This window comes from Heptranchias perlo, chromosome 13 (genome assembly GCF_035084215.1).
Source record: "Heptranchias perlo isolate sHepPer1 chromosome 13, sHepPer1.hap1, whole genome shotgun sequence".
Classification (NCBI taxonomy): domain Eukaryota; kingdom Metazoa; phylum Chordata; class Chondrichthyes; order Hexanchiformes; family Hexanchidae; genus Heptranchias; species Heptranchias perlo.
This window is the reverse complement of record NC_090337.1, coordinates 17,314,961-17,336,638: the sequence shown is the minus strand read 5'-3', so window position 1 is coordinate 17,336,638 and position 21,678 is coordinate 17,314,961. Positions and strand designations below refer to the sequence as shown.

Below are 21,678 nucleotides of genomic sequence, written 5' to 3'. Positions count from 1 at the left end.
CTTTGTAACAGATTCAGCAGAAGCCAAGTTGTAGCCAGTAAACAAACTGACACTTCAATTTTATCCTTCTACTAGAAAAGGTAGGAGGTGAGCAGACAAGAAATCTAATTCCGTTTATCCCATGGGTTTTCAATAACTAGGGTTGATGGTGTATAATATATCATAGCACCACCACACATACTGTGCCTGCATGGTAAAAGGAGCAGCCTAGCAGTACATTGCACTTTAGTGAACCAGTGCACTGGGCCACAAATAACAGGTGTCAGGCAGATTTACACCAAAAAGCTGATTCTCCACAGAAAATAAGAGTAGAAATAGATTAGAGGGAAAGTTAACTCATGACGTTCTTGGATATTTCGCAATGACACATTCATGAGCACCAGAGGTCTAGAGAAGGTTGCCTGTCAAAGGTTATCTAATTTTCTCTTCCCCCTCACCACCGACACAATCTTCTTAACAACTGTTCAATCGCCAATATACAGCAGTAAATGCTACAGGATGCATTCCTTGCACTTGTACGCTTGGGCATTAATCAGTGCGCAATAAGAGATATTTTTCACTGACACTGCGACCTGCAACAAGTTGCTGTAAACTGAAAGCGTTTAGAAGCAAGTTCAGTGCTCAGAAACACTGGTTCTTACAAAGTGCCAATAAAGGAAGTGCTGCAGGTTTAAAATGTCCACATCAGCACACTTGATATTTTTTTTAAAAGAAAACAGTTCATTTACTATAAAAGGGCTGGTCTTATCACAAAATAAAATACACACAAGTATGGAACTCCTGATGTTCATTACCTTTTCTCTCAAGTTTTTGACAGCAGACATTGCCACCTGTTGTCATTACTCATTAAGCTAGTGCCTTTGCCTCAATCCCACCACTGAACAAAGCACATACATATCAGCTTCCAATGATCTCAGCATAGCTTTATTCACACCCCAAGAATTTTTTTTTTCTTTCTCAAAGCAAGAAGCAAAAAATTTGGACTGTGTCCTCTTACGGCCCAACTCACATTCCACTGCAACAGTTGTTAGTGATTACAGAATGCACTTCCAGTTCAGTACTTCTCTTGACAGATTTACACAACTGGCTGTTTTCCACTTCTCTTTTAAAGTAAAGCTGCATTCCCTACACTAATTTTTAACATCTAAAACAAAGTAGCATCTGGTGTATGTGCAAGGAAAATGAGGGCTTAGAGGAACAGGAAATGAATCATCAGTGATATACTTTCACTATTAATGTACTTTAAGTATGAAGGTCAGGAATTGTATTTCTTGAGCATATAGAGAGCTTAAAAGAAAAAGCAAAGTAGAATTTGGGATATTAATACAAAATATCTTTATATGGGTCACAAATTCTAAATTCAGTATAACATACTAAATTAACTTTTCTTCCTCCCCCACTCCCCTCCACTCCAAATCCCATTCAAGTATTTCCCTGAGCAAGATATCAAGCATATGACTTTATCCACTCCTGAACTAAATAGTAAGGAATCTTACAACACCAGGCTATAGTCCAACTGTTCTATTTGAAAATCACAAGCTTTCGGAGGCTTTCTCCTTCGTCAGGTGAGTGTGGGATTCCATGGAAGGTTACCGCATTTATAGTCAGAGAACAATACCTGATGATTACAGATAATCTTTCCAACTGCCCGTTGTCAAGGCAATCAAAGTGTTCAGACAGAGAGATGTTACCTACAGGACCACCGAATATACAAACGGCCAGAACAAAAGACAGAGAGAGAGAGAGAGAAACATCCGAAAGGAAGAGAAAGACAGAGAATGACCCATTGTATTAAAAACAGATAACTTTTTTTCCGCTGGTGGGGTTACGTGGAGCGTGACATGAACCCAAGGTCCCGGTTGAGGCCGTCCTCATGGGTGCGGAACTTGGCTATCAATTTCTGCTCGACGATTTTGCGTTGTCGTGTGTCTCGAAGGCCGCCTTGGAGAACGCTTACCCAAAGATTGGAGGCTGAATGTCCTTGAGTGCTGAAGTGTTCCCCGACTGGGAGGGAGGAGGGAGGACTGCCAGGCAGGAGGGTTCCCTCCCAGTCGGGGAACACTTCAGCAGTCAAGGACATTCAGCCACCGATCTTCGGGTAAGCGTTCTCCAAGGCGGCCTTCGAGACACACGACAACGCAAAATCGAACAGAAATTGATAGCCAAGTTCCGCACCCATGAGGACGGCTTCAACCGGGATCTTGGGTTCATGTCACGTAACCCCACCAGCGAAAAAAAGTAATCTGTTTTTAATACAATGGGTCATTCTCTGTCTTTCTCTTCCTTTCGGATGTTTCTCTCTCTCTCTGTGTCTTTTGTTCTGGCCGTTTGTATATTCGGTGGTCCTGTAGGTAACAACTCTCTGTCTGAACACTTTGATTGCCTTGACAACGGGCAGTTGGAAAGATTATCTGTAATCATCAGGTATGTTCTCGGACTATAAATACAGTAACCTTCCATGGAATCCCACACTCACCTGACGAAGGAGAAAGCCTCCGAAAGCTTGTGATTGTAAGATTCCTTACATTTGTCAACCCCAGTCCATCACCGGCATCTCCACATCAGAACTAAATAGTAACAGCATGCAGAGGGAACTGTTCAGGTTGATCTGCATTCGAGATTTCCCTTGTTCTAAGAAACTGTCTGCTTCACCGTTCTTATTTTCCATCCCTCCCAAATTTTAACTGTTTAATTTATTTTCTGCCTGTGTGCTCCTCAGCCAGGCGAGTTGCTCAATTCCTGATCTGAGCTGTGCCAAGCAGGAATACGTGAAGCTGCTTGTAATGTTCTCTGCAGCGACCACAAATCTGCTTCTTTAAGATGATGGTCAAAATTGAAAGGTCGAGTCTGCCCCCCATATGGATTCTTTGCTCAGCTGCTTTTCTAAGTAGGTTTATAGTACCTAATGAGCAGAGGATAGCTGGTGCTTTGGCACTTGCAATCTCAGCTCTTCTTCATTCAGCTGAGGTGCCTAAGCACAAGCTTCATACGCTGCTCACTAGATACTATAACCCGACCTAGAAAGGCATCAGATAACATTTCATCTCACTCACCTACTTGGAATACATTACACTATAGGTAGAAATATCCCACCTTCAGTAACTAACTTGTTATATTGAAGTAATCTAGTTAACTACTCATTTTTTAAGAGCTCCCTATTCTGTCCCAACAATGTACCTCAGCCTCAATCTCAGAACATCACCCCTTACTGCACACCAGTTGACATTTTCCATTTCCATACTAACGCACGAAGTATAATAAGCAAATTAGAGACTCAAATACAGCTTAGAGGCTATGACATGGTGGCCATTACTGAGACATAGCTGCAAGCTGGTCATGATTGGGAGTTAAATATTCCAGGTTATAAGGTCTTTAGAAAGGACAGGGAAATTGGAAGAGGAGAAGGGATAGCCTTATTGATTAAAAATACTATTACTCTTTTACATCTTACAATGTTGTAAGAGAGGTTAAAGGTAAGGGAAAGCAATCAGTGGAGACTCTATGGTTAGAATTGTGGAATAAGAGAGGACTCAAAACTGTGATGGGAGTTGTCTACAGGCCTCCTGATAGCAGCAATGAAGTGACAGAATGTATTAATTCAGAGATTAGAGAGGCTTATAACAAAACAGAGTTGTTTTAATGGGAGACTTTAATTTTCATATAGATTGGGAACAGCAGAGTAGCTCAAGTCAGAAAGCTAGTGAATTTCTTGAGTGCATTCAAGATAATTTTCTGGAGCCATGTGTTCTAGAACTAACAGAAGGGCAGGCCATACTAGATTTAGTAATGAGTAGTGAGCCAGACTTAGTTATTAATCTAACAGTAAGGGAATATTTATCTAACAGTGACCATAATATGATCAAATTCAGTTAGGTTTGAAAAGAAGAAACGCAACACAGTTACTAAGATTCTAGGTTTTGCCAGGACTGACTTTAACGGGATGAGACAGAGACTGATGACAGCAAACTGGTCAAAAGTGTTATCAGGTAAAACTACAGATGAACAGTAGGTGGTGTTCAAAAAAGAATTTAGCTTAATACAAGGCCAGTATATGCCCCTAAGGGGCAAGAGCTCTACCTACCAAATAAGACAGCCACGGTCGACAACAGGCGGGAGATAACATGTAACTGAAGGAAAGAGCATACAAAAGTGCAAAGAATAGTATAGATCCAGGGGACTGTGAGATATAAAGAACAGCAAAGGAAGACAAAAAAAATAGTAAGAGCTACAAAAAGGGAATATGAAAAGAAACTTGCGAGGGATATCAAGATTAACTCAAAAAGTTCTTACAATAATATTAGAAGAAAAAGGGTAATCAGGGTAATGTGGGCCCTTTAAAATCAGATGCGGGTAATATTGCAAATGAAAATAAGGAAATGGCAGACTTGTTGAATAATTACTTTGTGTCAGTCATCACATTAGAGGAAGGAGGATAACATACCTGACATTCCAGGGAAACTAATAATGAATCAAGGACTGGAACTCACTAAAGTTAACGTAAGCAAGAAAACAGTATTAGAAAAAATAATGGCCCTACGACTGACAAATCCCCAGGACCTGATAGTTTCCACCTCAGGGTTTTAAAAGAAAGTAGGTGAAGAAATTGCAGGTGCATTAGCCATAATCTTCTGAAGCTCTCTTGATTCAGGAATTGTCCTTTTAGAGTGGAAAATTGGAAATGTATCCTCATTATTTAAGAAAGGTGAGAGAGAGAGAAACCAGGAAATTATAATTAAGGACAAACTGACTGTGTATTTAGAGAAAGTTAAGCTGATTAGAGGGAGCCAACATGGATTTGTAAAGGATAGGTCATATCTAACGAATCTAATTGATTTCTTTGAGGAAGTAACTAAAATAGTTGACAGGAATGTCTATGGATGCAGTTTATATGGACATCCAGAAGGCATTTGATAAGGTTCCACATAAGACACTGTTAGCTAAAATTAAAGCTCATGGAATTGAAGACAAATTATTGACCTGATTAGGAGATTGGTTAGGCATTAGAAGACAGAGAGTAGGGACAATGGGCAGGTACTCAAATTGGAAGGAAGTGACTAGTGGTGTCCCTCAAGGATCTGTGCTGGGGCCTCAACTATTCACTATACTGATGAATGACTTAGATAACACAATAGAGGGCCATATATCCAAGTTTGCTGATGACACAAAGATAGGTGGCATAGTAAGTAGTGTAGGTGGGAACATAAAATCACAGAGACATTGATAGATTAAGTGAGTGGGCAAAACTGTGGCAGATGAATTTCAATGCAGTTAAGTGTGAGGTCATCCATTTTGGACCAAAAAAGGATAAATCCGAGAATTTTTTAAATGGTGAAAACCTAGGAACAGTAGAGGCCCAAAGAGATTTAGGGGTCCATGTGCACAGATCACTAAAATGCAGTGGTCAGGTACAAAAAATAATCAAAAAGCCTAATGGAATATCAGCCTTTATATCTGGAGGGCTAGAATATAAAAGGGAGGAGGTTTTGCTACAGACGTACAAAGCCCTGATTAGACCACATCTGGAGTACTGTGTACAATTCTGGGCACCGCACCTTACGAAAGATATATTGGCCTTGCGATGAGTGCAGCTCAGATTCACCAAAATGTTACCAGGCCTTCAAGGGTTAAATTACGAGGAGAGAAAACATAAACTAGGCTTGTATTCCCTGGAATATAGACAATTAAGGGGTGATTTGACTAAGGCTTTGATAGGGTAGATAGAAAGAAACTTTTTCCGCTGGTGGGGGAGTCTAGGCCAAGGGGACATAACCTTAAAATCAGAGCCAAAACATTCAGGAGAGAAGTTAGGAAATACTTCTTCACGTAAAAGGTGGTAGAAATGTGGAATTCTCTCCCACAAAAAGCAGTAGATGCTCGCTCAATTAATAATTTTAAATCTGAGATCGATAGATTTTTTTGCTAGCCAAGGGTATTAGGGGATATGGAGCCCAGATGGGTGGATGGAGTTAAGATACAGATCAGCCATGATCTCAATGAATGGCGGAACAGGCTCGAGGGGCTTAATGGCCTACTCCTGTTCCTATTTCCTACACCCCAAGTGGCCAGCCTGTGTTCTCGGAGTGATAGTGCTATTTCATTGTCAATTGACGCTAAATTAAGGGTAGCTTTATGCTGTGGGCCTAAGCCCAACAGGAAATGAATCAAGCCTGCCCAGTAGGACCCCACAATACAGATCATTAGCCCAACCTGCCTTGAACATCTTTCATCCTCCTCCTCCTCACCATAAGAGTCAATCTTGTTAGTAGCCAGATGTTTGACTAACAGGGCGGCAACTGCTATTATCTAAAGCATGTCAAACAGGTGCCATCTTAAAGTCTCCCATCAAACACCGCTAATCTATTAAAGCAACCACTAACCACCATTTTTTTCTGTCACTCAATCCATCACACCATACTTACTGCTTTAAAGTTTGCCATAAGCCCCAGCTCATATTTGGCTGTGTTCATCTGCTATTCTTGTTCAAGTGCTATTCTTGTTCAAGTTTCAGGGGCTATATAATATTTAAAAGACATCCCTCCAAACTGCTGGTGTCAACCACCTTTCACAGTATTAAAGGTAACAAACCAGTATTAGAAACTCCACTGTGCTCTTCTTAGTTGGAGCCTTCTCATGCCATTATTGGGCTCTCAGACCCAACTTCCACTTGGCTCATTCACAAACCCCAAGTTTTCTTTCTTTACTTGTCTTCCCTCAAAGTAATTGTTCAAAAAACCTTTAATGCCAAGTAAGGGACTGGCACACTACTTGACAGAAGGGGATTTTTTTTAAATAGAAAAAGTACAAAATTCTGTATTTTTAATGTAAAGGTTTTCTTACATAATATTAGCTTATATGTTGATGCTGGAAAAGAGTTTTAAAGTAAAGATAATCTTAAAGATAAAAGTTTGTGGGAGTGTTTTTTCTGCAGTGTACTTTTCTATTTTGTCCTTTCAAAAAAAAATCTACAAAACCATAGAACGTACAGCACAGGAGGCAACCATTCAGCTGATCGCACCTGTGTCAGTCTTAGCTCTTCAACTAGGGCTACCCATTCTAATCTCATTTCCTACCCTTTCTCTGTATTATTTTATATTCTTCCTTTTCAAATACCTATTCAATTTGTTTTAAATGAAGCATAAAGAGTCTATCCCTCATAATTCGAAAGTCGTTTATGCAAGAAAAAAAAAATCAGATTATCCAATTAATTCGAATTAACCGGTTTTGAATTAAGAGGAATACCTGTGGCCTTTTGGTACAGATTCATGAAAACTGATATTTTGAGTCTTGGCTTTCCTCTGCAACTGCAATGATGCCTTCTTCATGCATCTTGGAGTGACCACATTGTCTTCAAGAAGAGTTGGCACTTAACTGCAGCAATTGAACCCCGCTGGATGCTTCCAGGGTCAGGTCAAGGAAGAATAAGAACATTTCTTAACTCAACAAAATAATAAGTAGTCGTCTCTTATTTATAAACACAGTAGTTAACATCTAGACTTAACATATGCAATTATAGGAATAAATTAATTACATGTATATTAGGATTGTGGCCTCTGATCCAGGATGATGGAAAAACATATCTTTCAGGATGTTCAGCCTCTAAAGTTAGGGAAGAGTGAAAATAAAACTCACAGGTATGTGATTTCTGTAAAATGGGGCAGAGTCCAAGCTTGGTCGACAGTCCCAATAATTTCCTGATTTATGTGATCAGGCAGTTAGCAATACAGCTCTCCCTTGATAGAGCACGCTCATATTTTGGATGTGCTGCTCTTTTCAATTGGCTCCAAAATTTACAGCATATTTTCCATTGTTTTTCAATTTTAAATGGTCATCAAAATGTGGTGCTTGCAGTTAAAGGGGCTCGTCAGTGTTGTCCAACAGAAATTGCAAATTAGCCACAAGCGTGGCTACGGCGACACCATTTTAGCCACAAGCACTGATTTTAGTAGAAAGCGCCTTACATACATTCACATAATACAAGTAAATATACTTCATGTATCTACATTTACTAAACAAACATCTACCACCATTCCAGAACTAGGGATGAAAAGCACTCACAACGATCAAAAGACACTTGCACACTCTGCTTTTTGTCTTACTATTTTGCCAACAAACACACAAAAAGGTTGAAGTACACATGCATACGCCGTGTAAATGAGGGTATTGAGATCACATACCCAACGACTGCGTCTATTATAGAAACAGAAAATGCTGGAGAAGCTCAGCAAGTCAGGCAGCATCTGTGGAGAAAGAAAGAGTTAACATTTCAGGTCGAAGACCTTTCATCAGATCTGGAAGATGTTAAAAGAGTTAAAGTTTTTGAGCAAGTACAGAGCCAGGGAAAGTCAGCTAGTGCTGGTAATGGTTCTGCTGCTGCCATTTACAGCTATTCCTGAGCAATCTTTTGTTTCTTAACCTGTCCCATTATCACCTTCCTTGCCTTGCACCATCATCCCCTTTGTCATTTAATCACTCGTGCCCTCTACCCTATCACAGACCTTCCATTTTGTTCTTTCCTCCCCCCCCCTTCCCCTGGCTCTGTACTCGCTCAAAAACTTTAACTCTTTTAACATCTTCCAGTTCTGACGAAAGGTCTTTGACCTGAAACGTTAACTCTGTTTCTTTCTCCACAGATGCTGCCTGACTTGCTGAGCTTCTCCAGCATTTTCTATTTTTATTTCAGATTTCCAGCATCCGCAGTATTTTGCTTTTGACTGTGTCTATTACTCAGTCTTTGTTTACTAATGAGAACTGCAATTATCCACATCTGAATTCCCAATTAGCCAAATGTGGCTAGTGGCTAACGTATTGGACAACACTGGGTTAACCTGAGTACCTCATTAAAATTGCTATTCGGTGGAAGGTCTGCTATTGATCAAATTCAATTAGCCAAATTTAACAACGGAATAAGCATTACAATTGGTAATGACATAGCTACATTCGATTGAACTAAGCAATGTGCACCTTACCGGAATGTCTGACTACCGCTGAACACAACTGATTATGGAGGTGTAGTAGTGTGTGTATATAGCACAGAACGAGGCCACTTGATCAATCATGTCTGTACTAGAGCTCTGAAAGAGCAATCCAGTCAGTCTCAGTCCCCTGCCCTGTTCCCATACCTTTTTAAATTTTTGTTTTTCAAATATTTATCCACTTCTCTTAAAAGCTATTATGGTTTCTGCTCCTACCTTTGTTTCTGGTTAGGGATTCCATGTTCCAACAACCATCTGTGAAAATCACAGAATGGTGGAATCATAGAACGGTTGAATCATAGAATGGTTACTGCGCAGAAGGAGGCCGTTCAGCCCATCAAGCCTATGCCGGCTCTTTGTAAGAGCAATTCAGTTGGTCCCATTCCCTCGGTCTTTCCCCGTAGCCCTGCAAATGTTTCCCCTTCAAGTATTTATCCAATTCCTTTTCGAAATCCACGATTGAATCTGCTCCCATCACCCTTTCGGGCAGCGCATTCCAGATCATAACCACTTGCTGCGTAAAAAAGGTTTTCCTCATGTCGCCTTTGGTTCTTTTGCCAATCACCTTAAATCTGTGTCCTCTGGTTCTCGACCCCTCCACCTATGGGAACAGTTTCTCTTTATCTAAACCCTTCATGATTTTGAACACATCTATCAAATGTCATCTTAACCTTCTCTGCTCTTAGGAAAGAGTTCTCTTAACCTCTCCCTTCATTTCTTTTAGTAATTAACTTTAAAATATTCCTTCTAGTTACCAACTCACCAGCCTGTCGAAATCCTTTTACTTACCCCATCAAAACCCTTCATGATAATAAGCAACTCTATCAGATGTCCTCTTAACTTTCTTTATTCTAATGAAAAAGACTCCAGTTTCTCTAGTCTCTCCATATTACAACATTCTTTCATCCTTGGTATCATCTTAGTGAGTCTTTTCTGCACCCTCTCCACCCCCTTGATATCTTTGCTCATGCAAGGCACTTTACATATAACACTTCCTACGACGCTCCCTAGAATAGCGCTGTACCCAAAGTGCGTAATCGAGCAACTTGTATTGGTAGCAATCCATCTTGATGCCTTCTGAAGGGCTCTTAAATCACTGTATTTTCCCTTCCCCATCTCTCCTGAATGTGCTGACTCCTTGTTGGGGCACCATTCTACGGGCAATGGGCAACATTCCCCCTAAGTGGTCATTATTAAATTCTTTTGGCAACACTCAATGTCAAAGCGTTACTTTATTTTAGTGCTACAAGTGCCATATTTCTCACAGTTGTACCTAGTTACAGACCCATAGCTGCCAGCCCGTCTCCCCGATACATTGCCTAAATTATTTACAGTACTATTATCTTGGACTTCTTCCATATCAAGTTCCGGACTCTTAGATCCAGCACGAGATGAAAATCGCCATTTATTTTCCCTGAAAAATCCAAATCCAAACCAAAAGCAGATTCCTGAGCAGTTTGGATGTTCAGCATTCTGTAGCATCAACATTTTACTACAACTGTATTTCAACATTCCACTGCACATTCTGATATGGTGCATTAAGTTTTTTTCCCTCATCAATTTTCTCATAAGAACATAAGAAATAGGAGCAGGAGTAGGTCATACAGCCCCTCGAGTCTGCTCCACCATTCAATCTGATCATGGCTGATCTTCAACCTCAACTCCACTTTCCTGCCCGATCCCCATATCCCTTGATTCCCCTAGAGTCCAAAAATCCATCTCATCATTGAATATACTGAACGACTCGGCATGCACAGCTCTCTGGGGTAGAGAATTCCAAAGATTCACAACCCTCTGAGTGAAGAAATTCCTCCTCATCTCAGTCTTAAATGACTGACCCCTTATCCTGTGACCATGCCCTCTAGTAGGAGACTTTCCAGCCAGGGGAAACAACCTCTCAGCATCTACCCTGTCAAGCCCACTCATAATCTTAAATGTTTCAATGAGATTACCTCTCATTCTTCTAAACTCGAGAATATAGGCCCATTCTACTCAACCTCTCTTCATAGGACAACCTTCTCATCCCAGGAATGAATCTAGTGAACCTTTGTTGCATCTAAGGAGACCAAAACAGTATGCAGTACTCCATGTGAGGTCTCACCAAAGCCCTGTACAATTGTAGCAAGACTTCTTGTACTCCAACCCCCTTGCAATAAAGGCCACCATGCCATTTGCTTTCATAATTGCATGCTAACTTTTTGTGTTTCTTGTACCAGGACACACGAGTCTCTCTGGACACCAACATTTAATAGTTTCTCACCATTTAAAAAAAATCTGTTTTTCTATCCTTCCTACCAAAGTGAATAACCTCACATTTCCCCACATTATACTCCATCTGCCACCTTCTTGCCCACTCACTTAACCTGTCTTAATTCCTTTGCAGACTCTTTGTGTCCTCCTCACAGCTTACTTTCCCACCTACCTTTGTATCGTCAGCAAACTTGGATACATTACACTTGGTCCCTTCATCCAAGTCATTAATATAGATTGTAAATAGCTGAGGCCCAAGCACCAATCCTTGCGATGGCCCACTAGTTACAGCCTGCCAACTTGAAAATGATCCGTTTATCCCTACTCTCTGTTCTCTGTCTGTTAACCAATCCTCTATCCATGCTAATATGTTACCCCCAACCCCATGAGTCCTTATCTTGTGTAACAACCTTTTAAGTGGCACCTTACTGAATGCCTTTTGAAAATCCAAATATACTACATCCACTGGTTCCCCTTTATCTACCCTGCTAGTTACATCCTCAAAAAACTCTAATAAATTTGTCAAACATGATTTCCTTTTCATAAAACCATGTTGACTCTGCCTAATTATATAATAATGTTCTAAGTGCCCTGTTACCACATCCTTAGTAATGGATTCCAGCATTTTCCCGGCAACTGATGTCAGGCTAACTGGCCTGTAGTTCAGTTTTCTCTCTCCCTCCTTCCTTGAATAGTGGGGTTACATTTGCTACCTTCCAATCTGCTGGTACCGTTCTAGAATCTAGGGAACTTTGGAAGATCATAACCAATGCATCCACTATCTCTGCAGCCACCTCTTTTAGAACTCTCAGATACAGGCCATCAGGTCCAAGGGATTTATCGGCTTTTAGTTCCATTAGTTTTTTTAAGTACTTTTTCTCTACTGATAATTATTTTAAGTTCCTCACTCTCATTAGCCTCTGGGTTCCCCACTATTTCTGGTATGCTTTTTGTGTCTTCTATTGTGAAGACAGATACAAAATATTTGTTTAACGCATTGGCCATTTCCTGATTCCCCATGATAATTTCTCCTGTCTCAGCCTCTGGGGACCTACGTTTACTTTTGCTACTCTCTTACTTCTTACATACTTGTAGCAGCTCTTACAACCTGTTTTTATATTTTTTGTTAGTTTACTCTACAATTTCCCCCCTCCCCTCAAGACTGTCTTACTCTTTGCTGGGATGTAATACCATGGCTGACAACCGTTCTCTGGTACCTCTCCCCAGTCGCCACTATTTAATTGTATTGCCAATAGTCACTGTCAAAACATTATATTTAAATGCTATAGTGCCATAAGCTCTCAAACAAACAGTTAAACCCAGTTAATAACACAGGTGCATTTTGCATTGCGTGACAAGAATTCACTCAGAGCCCAGTGCAACCTGTGGCTTTCCCACTTCATTTCATCTAACAATAACATTTCCTTTACTAACATGTGGCACTCGCAATTGGGGTGTTTCTCACCTGAATGCATTTTGACTGTTTATATGTTAATATTCCACTGGCATGTGGAGAACCCAACACAAAATCACAATCTGGCAAATTGTCCAAAAGATTCTTTTTTAAATGCTTGTAACCTCTGAAACTCTATATTAATCTCCTAGCAGCTCATTTTAACCTTTTCTATTGGTTTGTTGCTTTGTTTTTCATTGCCCTAAGGGGATTAAAATAGCAACGCAAGGAGTTGCACTGTGAATCCTCCAATAGCGCAACTCATTAAAACAGTGAACAACTGAGCAATACATATCAGGAAGGTCTCAAGTTCGAATCCTGGTCTATGCTGAGCTAGCTGATGTCAGTCACCTCAGTGGTATAGACATGGGAGAAATCAGCAATCACTCGAAAGTGACATTGTGGGGACGGAATTGGTCCTGGCAGTGATGACAGCTGCAGTCAAATAGCCAGCTGACAGTGTTCCTTTAATCCTCCGACCTTCCCTCACAACTCTCCTTCAAAGTCCTTACTGTCTACCGCCCTTTCAAGTCCCCCAACGACCTCAGACATTTCCTCCCTCTCCTCTTCACTTAGCTTCTGCATCAAGCAACTAATCATCTATCCCTCTCGTCCCTCTGATTTTGCTGGACCATTTTCATTCAGCATCAACTCCACCAACACTTCCACTAATCTCACAATCACATAAGACCTTGCTGGCTCTGAGGTTCAGGGCTATCGCTGATTACGTCATCTCTTTCAACATCTATATGTCCCTGCCTGCCTCCAGTCCCACTATCCTCGCCCTCTGCTCGTGGAAAAAGTTGCACCCTCACAAACTCCCTAGCTGCCAACATCCTCTCTTCGGGACCTCCACTTGCCATAACATTGCTACTACTGTTGACCTACTCAACAACTTACTTGATGTGGAGATGCCGGTGATGGACTGGGGTTGACAATTGTAAACAATTTTACAACACCAAGTTATAGTCCAGCAATTTTATTTTAAATTCACAAGCTTTCGGAGGCTTCCTCCTTCCTCAGGTGAACAACTTACTTGTTTCATCTCCATCTTCTCCCCCAGCCTTTATAAAGCTCATCTCCTCTATGAAACCCATATTCTGAGCCTTTGAATCCTATCCCAGCCAAACTCATGACCATACAACTACTTTGCCCCAACCCAATGCTCACTGGAATAGTAAATGGCTCCCTTTCCTCAGGTACTGTTTCCCTGCCCTTCAAAACTACTGTCATTATTATCCTGCACAAAAACCCGATGCTTACTTCCTCCATCCTCACCAACTACTGCCCACCTTCCTTTCCTCTCCAACATCCTTGTATGTCAACACTCAGCTCCTGGCTCAGTTCCCCCACACACTCTATTCCAATCCCTTCAGTCTGGGAGCCCTACTTTAGGAAGGATATCCAGGCCATGGTGAGGGTCCAGAAGAGATTAACTAAGATGATGCCAGGAATGAGGCGCTTTAGTCATGAGCAGAAAATAGGGAAACTAAGGCTCTTTTCATTAGAATAAAGAAGGTTAAGAAGACATCTGATCTAGATTCTGAGTTTCTGATAAAGGTAAACTGGCAAAACTATTTCCACTGATCAGTGAGTCAATACTAAAGGGGGTAAATTAAGATTATCACCCAAAGGAATAAAAGGAAGGGTTGTAAGAAATTTATTTTCACACATGTTACGACATGAAAGGCCTGACCAGAAGCAGTGGCAGAAGCAAAACCCTGTGACAGCTTTCAAAAGGGAAGTGAATAAATATTTGGGATAGAAAAATTTAAAACAGTATGTGGAAAGGGCAGGGGAATAGGACTAAGTGGATAGCTCTTTCAGAGAGCCAGCACAGACACGGCAGGCCGAATGGCATCCTTCTGTGATCTTAAAATTCTATAGTTTCCATCAGAGCACCAAAACCACCTAATCAGAGTCACAAACAACAATGAACACAATCAACAGATCACGTAGGTAAATGCAGCAACCAATTTGCACATAGTAAGGTCCACAAACTGCAAGTGAGTGTATGGAGGCCAAGGCACCAGCCAAGCTCTCTGCCCTTCAGCAAATAGGCAAACTGGCCCTTGGTGCGACACGTCATGCAAAAGACGGCACCTCCAACAATGCAGCATTCCTTCAGTTCCACACTGAAGTACCAGGCAAGATTATTCACTCAAGATCACAGTAGGGCTTGAACTCAACATTCTCACTTGGAGGCAAAAATGTTAACTAAGCCAAAATGACACCATGTTAAAAGAACATAGGAACATAGGCCATTTAGTCCCTTAAGCCTGTCCACCATTCAATGAGATCATGGCTGATCTGTGACCTAACTCTATATACCCGCCTTAGCCCCAGATCCCTTAATAACCTTAGGTTAACAAAAATCTATCAATCTCAGATTTAAAATTAACAATTGAGCTAGCATCAACTGCTATTTGCAGAAGAGAGCTCCAAACTTCTACCACCCCACTCCTGAAAATCCTGGCACTAATTTTTAGGCTATGTCCTAGTCCTAGACTCCCCAACCAGCAGAAATAGTTTCTCTCTATCTACCTAATCAGTTTCCTTTAATATCTTGAAAACTTTGATCAAATCACCCCTTAATCTTCTAAATTCCAGGGAATACAATCCCAATTTGTGTAATCTCGCCTCATAATTTAACCCATGGAGTCCAGGTATCATTCTAGTAAATTTAGGCTGGACTCCCTCCAAGGCCAATATATCCTTCCTATGGGGCGGTGCCCAGAACTAAACTCCAGGTGTGGTCTAATCAGGGCTTTGTATAGCTGTAGCATAACTTCTACCTACTTGTATTCTAGTCCTCTAGATATAAAGACCAGCACTCCATTAGCTTTTTTGATTATTTTCTGTACCTGTCCATGACATTTTAATGATCTATGTGCATGGACCCCCAAGTCTCTTTGGAGTTTGATAAATGTTATTGTTACCTACAACATCCTGGCTGACCTCATTTGCTATATGAAAGTACATCATCACTACCTTCCTGTCTTCTGAGTATCATCAGTCAGCTCAAGTGCTAATGGCAATCAGAAATCATCTCCGTTGAGCCAATTAAGATTGCATCTCAGGCATCAAACATGATGTTATCATACATCAGTCCTAAGATGCATCTAGGCTGCAAAAGCTTGTGCCTTCCTTGATGCTGTATCCTATGGAAAGGTTAGTTAAATCCATACAATTTCATCAGCTCTATCTCACGTTTCCTTAGCATAAGTTTAACCAGGTGAATCTGGAGCCAATGAATGGTTTCTGAGGAGGATTACATCTTCATTTGGAAATAGATATTTTAGTTTATGTGGTCAGAGTGGGTAATTCCAAACATAATCCAACAGCTAGTGGGGTGCAATTGATCAGTGAAGATTTTGTGTTGGAATCTAGCTTTTACAATCACAAAAACTGTGATGCACAAAGTTTTGAAAAAAAATACCAGCTGTTGGGGGCTGTATCAGCCCATGATCTGTTACCAGCACCTAATTGTGAATGCAAAAATGATGCAGCTGGTGACTGATTATGTACTTTGGGTTTACCCATTTAGCTTTTTGAAGTTTGAAGTATACTAACCAGCAGTACAGTTGGCAGTCTACCTCCCATCAACCAATGAGCTGAAACTATGTTTTCAAACTTCCAGAGTACCTACCAAGCCAACTTTCTTTAAGGCTAATCGTTAATTGGAACGTCCTTGATGCACAGTGCGTGTGATAAGCCTGGTTTGCCTCTTTGTTGCCAGATAAATCACCATGGATTTTATTCTAAGGTGCATACACAGCTCTAAAAATGTTATTTAGGGATCTCTGGCTGAATTTTCACATTTGTTTCCACCCTTTACCACCACCTGGGATGAAAGACTTGTCTCCAATCATCCTTCTCTTCTATATTTCTTGTCTTTTCTGTAAGGTGAAATCATATAACCAGCCAAATGAAGCACTTTCTTCACAACACTAAATAACGTAGCTACTGCAGTTACAGGGGTGCCCTTAAAGACCTCTTGCTCATCCCATCCTACTATGAATCTGTTTCATTGCTCAAATCACTTTGGGAGTGCATTCTATGCAGTGCACCAACATGGACATCAGACTGGTAAGAATAACAGTGGGCACCTTGACTGTGCCATTAACACCTGTGCACCCACTCTTATCAGTGAGTGCCAGTGACATATGGTGAACTAAAAAACCTTAAAACTTTTTACAATTCTAATGATACCTAAAATCCAGACAAAATCAACCACCATTCCACTATTCCGTTGGTATTAAACTCATGCCCAGTTTCACTTGATAAATATCTGGATAACCTTCATTTCAAATTGTTGGTAAAACAATCACTAATAGTCATCTCACCAAACTGCCACACAGAAATAGCTGGTAAGTTTAGAACCAGTTCCTGCTACAACTTTCTCACCATGTGTGCGTGGGTTGATTGTGATGACTGTACCTGTTTGTTTCAACCCATCTCCTGAGTGAGTCAGTTTGCCAGGCAGGCAGCACGCAGTAAAATACCGATCATAGTATGGTCCAGCACAGGAGGCCGCCATGCAGCCCATCGTGCCTATGCCGATGCTTTGAAAGAGCTATCCAATTAGTCCCACTCCCCATAGCCATGCAAATTTTTACCCTTCATGTATTTATCCAATTCCCTTTTGAAAGTTATTACTGAATCTGTATCCACCACCCTTTCAGGCAGTGCATTCCAGATCGTAACAACTCACTGCTTAAAAAAATGTTTCCTCATATCGCCTCTGTTTTTTTGCCAATCACCTTAAATCTGTGTCCTCTGGTTACTGACTCTTCTGCCACTGGAAACAGTTTCTCCTTGTTTACTCTATCAAAACAGTTAATGATTTTGAACACCTCTATCAAATCTCCCCTTAACCTTCTCTGTTCTAAGGAAAACACCCCAGCTTCTCCAGTCTTTCCACATAACTGAAGTCCCTCATCCCTGGTACCATTCTGGTAAATCTCTTCTGCACCCTCTCTAAGATATGATACTCTCCCTATTGTACCCATCACTCCCGAAAGCTCAGATGGTCCAGACAAAAAGTAGGTTGTTTTACTTATTAATTTTTTTTTGAAAGAATGTGGGTCAATTTGCCATATCCTTGCAATGTTTTGAAAGGTAATCTTCACAAGACCACTTTAGTACCTTATGCTGGAGTATTCTTTAAAGAAAAACATTTATGAGCATAAAAAATAATACACTGGTAAGTATATACTTTCCAGTAGACACAATTTTAAAATAAAAAATTGAGGGCAGGAAGTTGCTCATCAAGTGAAGTTCAAATATAGCATGCAAGACTGTATACCATAGTAGATAACAACATCCAAGTCCTATCACTAAGAAAACCAGCACATTAAACTATTCTAAAACTCAGCATAAGAGACACTAATTTAAATTTTAAAAATAATACCCTTGTACAGAATTCCAAGTTTATTGCCCCTCAATACCATACCCATTCAGATAGGTCAGAGGTACTCCATCTCTGAGCCAGATAGAGAATGGTCCCAGGTTCAATCATAGAGTTATGCTGAGTTATCTAATTTCAGCTAGGTCAGCAACAGAGGCATTACAAATGGGCACAGAGCCCCTGGGTTAGAGAGCAGAAAATTGGCCTATGTTCCCACCCCTTACACAGTGATGCCTATTGGACAATAGGAGAAGTCAGGATCAGGCGTGATTGTGACTCTTTCACAGTTGGATGACCTGCCTGCACTCATGGTCAAGTTTCATGTATGAATAAGGAACACTTTGGAGAGTTACCAGAGGGCAACTGTCACCAATGGATCTACAAGGGAAGGAGAGGGAGAAAATTGGAACAGGAAAGGAAGTCTGAGTCTCATGTGTGGCTTCAGACGATAGATTTTTTTTAAAAAACAGCTTCTTTACAACTTGTGCAAATCCCAGTTTCAAATGAATTTGTACTCCCTCTGCTGTACTGGTAATTTCTAATGTGTGATTTACTGACCAGAGTTCCATGCTCATCCAACAATGTCACATTGTGATATTATAAAAATATTAGTGGACAGTCTGCCTTGACTCATCAGATGAAGAAGTCTCCAACTGCATAAATCATGGCAGCTGTTGGGTTCAGGTATGGTAATTGACAGTTCTTCACTGGCCATAATGATGCAAATGTGGGTGGAAGCCACTCCCAGCAGCATTCTTGAAGACTCCAAACCTCTCTTCTTTCCTCCTACCATCTGTCAAGTTCAGAGTTCAATTGAGTAACTTAACCTTGCCATATATATAACCACAATTTTAAACAATTCCTGTTAATTGTGCCACATTTTTTTCCCATGGTGTTAGGGTTAAAAATTAAATAAAGCTGAATTTAATCATTGCAAATTTACTCATTGCTAATGCTTCCCTAATCCCACAGCACTCAAACTCCAATGCGTTCTCAATAAACTAGTACTTTACCTGTAGTTTGACTTTATTGTAATGTACTAGATCCATTTGAAGACAAAAAGGCACAATGTTACTTAAATTCTGTATTGAAATATTTTCAAAAAGTAAAATAATTATATTAAAGTACATTTAATGTCCTCCTTCTCTCCAGCCTCTCATAATTTACTCTGCATGTACTATTTCAGAATGATCTAAAATATTTTGAGAGAACAAGCAACTGATTAGATATCAAATGCTGGATGATTCCAGTCAATTTCCACAAGAGGATACTCATGACCTCCCTCTAAAATAAGACTCCCCGAGAGTGAGCAAGACTGGATAACTCACAAGCAAGCGACAAGGGGGGCCAAAGAACAAAAGTATTTGATAATCAATTTCACATTCTTGCAATGGTCAGTTTAAAATAAAGCATTTTCTTAATTTTTCAAAGGCAGCAAAAGGAGCAAGTTGTGTCATAAACTGCCAGCAAATATACTAACTATGGATAAATATGTCCATGAAATTGGTTTTATATGGGGAGGGGGGGGGGAATCAATAATTACACTTCTAGCATAATTCTTTGAATGCAGCTCCATAGATTTTATTGTGCTGTTGTCCATGGTCTGAAATATTAATATACAATTTTAAAAATCTATTGCCATTAATACAAGCCTGTTCTACTGCAGACCAAAATGCAGAAAAGGTTTTCCTTTTTAAAAAAGGATTAATTTCACTAATGTTGCAGTACGACTTAAAACTATAAATAACAGGCAATTGAAGTTATAAACTGCTGCCTCTTCAATTAAAGAACTGACACCTCAAGTATCTCATATAAGGCTCTCATGTTGGCTGTTACAGTAGTTATTTCTGCAACTATCTTGTCAACACTTTTAACATCCCTACCCATAAAAGCAATACACGCAAATTAATGCACATTTTTTCAAAAAAACTGTTACCCTGGGGTAGGTGAAAGAGAGACAGACACTTTATGTGCATTTAATGTCAAGAGTAAACCAGCAATGTACACGTCCAACAATGCACTTCGACCATTACCGGGGGAGGAAGCAGCAAAAAATAAAAACAAGAGTTAGATTAATAATTATCCCAATTTCTTTAAGTCCACGGCCTTGCAAAGATTGCGTGCTCATATCTCTGCTCCAAGCTGTATGCATCCTCATGTGCGCACGTCCTCCCCGCCCAGGCTCTCCTTCAGATAAACTGCATCAGCCACTCACCATCTTTTTATCTGCTCCAATAACTCGCCGAGAAGTTAGCAGCAGTCAGCTGGCACAATCTGTCATCCGCTCCTACCACAGACCCCGAGCAGGAGCGAGAGAACGGAGCCTCCAAACAAAACACAAGACACTCCACACTTATCCTCAGTTAGTGGGATTTCCGGATTAAGGGCAAGGAACAAAAAGGAAACGTCGAATAACGACGTCAAAAAAGAAACAAACTTTTGTTCTTAAAAGCACTCATTTCTAACATTTGTATAATTAGAAATAAAACAAATTATTCGCGCGGGGGGGGGGGAACTCCTTCCATAAGGTCCCGATTATTCAGGTGCTACTTCAACCAAACGTTATCGAGTAAACAAGTGACCAGCCGCCAACTAAATGTTACAAATAATAAAAAAAAGAAAATAAAACAAACACAAAATGAGGGGCCGTCAATGTGACAAGATCGAGAATCCGCCGCGCTCCCGCCTCCCGGCCGCCGCGCGCACCCGCTCCCCATTGGACCGGCCCCGCACGCGTCACGGCGGCACCCCAGCCATTGGCCGCCCGAGCCTCAGCGCTACCCTCCCATTGGTCGCTGCCCGCGCTGTGCTGTAAACAAATGGTTACAGCGCGGCCCGAATGGATACAAAGGAAGCGCGTGCGCCGGGCCAGGGGGGCAGGGGGCACCCCCAGGGCACAGGGGGGGGGGGGGGGTAGGAGGATCCCCCAGGGCACAGGGGGGGGGGGGGGTAGGAGGATCCCCCAGGGCACAGCCCCAGGGCACGGGGGGGGGGGGGGGGTAGGAGGATCCCCCAGGGCACAGGGGGGGGGGGGGGTAGGAGGATCCCCCAGGGCAGAGCACCCCCAGGGCACAGGGGGGGGGGGGGGTAGGAGGATCCCCCAGGGCAGAGCATCCCCAGGGCACAGGGGGGTAGGAGGATCCCCCAGGGCACAGCCCCAGGGCACGGGGGGGGGGGGGGGTAGGAGGATCCCCCAGGGCAGAGCATCCCCAGGGCACAGGGGGGTAGGAGGATCCCCCAGGGCACAGCCCCAGGGCACGGAGGGTAGGAGGATCCCCCGGGCACAGGGGGCATCCCCAGGGCACAGGGGGGTAGGAGGATCCTCCAGGGCACAGCCCCAGGGCACAGGGGGATAGGAGGATCCCCCAGGGCACAGGGGGCATCCCCAGGGCACGGGGGGGGGGGGGGGGGGGGGAGAGGAGGATCCCCCAGGGCACAGCCCCAGTGCAGAGCACCCCAGGGCACAGGGGGCATCCCCCAGGGCACAGCCCCAGGACAGAGCACCCCCCAGGCACAGGGGGGCATCCCAGGGCACAGGGGGGTAGGAGGATCCCCAGGGCACAGGGGGCAGCCCCAGGGCACAGCACCCCCCC

At 41.9% G+C, this 21,678-nt stretch overlaps 1 protein-coding gene across 7 annotated transcripts in view; it reads right to left on the bottom strand.

Moving 5' to 3' along the window:
- LOC137331328 (transcription factor Dp-2-like) overlaps positions 1-20,791 on the bottom strand; it is a 152,900-nt gene extending 132,109 nt beyond the window's left edge. For 3 of the 7 annotated variants that reach the window (XM_067995049.1, XM_067995054.1, XM_067995055.1), the window contains exon 1: positions 20,301-20,791. The gene's annotated coding sequence lies outside the window, so the exon portion shown is untranslated. Of the gene's footprint in view, positions 1-794; positions 818-1,009; positions 1,033-7,239; positions 7,395-8,174; positions 8,238-20,300 lie in introns of those variants that run through there. The other 4 variants (XM_067995050.1, XM_067995051.1, XM_067995053.1 and 1 more) reach the window with 4 other exon arrangements.
- Positions 20,792-21,678: the final 887 nt, after the last annotated feature.